This window comes from Sinocyclocheilus rhinocerous, unplaced genomic scaffold (genome assembly GCF_001515625.1).
Source record: "Sinocyclocheilus rhinocerous isolate Xijiao unplaced genomic scaffold, SAMN03320098_v1.1 scaffold10944, whole genome shotgun sequence".
Lineage (NCBI taxonomy): Eukaryota > Metazoa > Chordata > Actinopteri > Cypriniformes > Cyprinidae > Sinocyclocheilus > Sinocyclocheilus rhinocerous.
The window spans coordinates 3,762-4,120 of record NW_015647155.1 but is presented as its reverse complement, the minus strand read 5'-3'; positions in this window follow the sequence as shown (position 1 = coordinate 4,120).

The window sequence follows — 359 nt, the reverse complement described above, 5'->3', positions numbered from 1 at the left end:
CTCCCAGCATCAGGTCCCCAGTATAATGCTACAACCTCAGGACCTGTGGGTCCTTCTCATGGGCTAGTACTCTTCTGAGTACATGCTTCGTGATATGCTCCCTATCCTCTGGCCAAGGTGCGCTACTCATTTCTCACCCTGAGGGGTCTCCCGAGATTTGAGTCGTTCCTTAACCTTCATGCACGTTCTCTGAGCTAGAGCTCCTCTCGCTGAGGCGTTGAGAAGCTCAACACTCCATAGACGGTCGGTGGGTCCTCACTGTCACACTACCCTTATGGTTGAACCAGTAATCACCCCTCTGCGGAGTGGTCTGGAGTACACTGCGTTCCCTGAGGTAAGAGGGATTTGTGTTTCTGTGG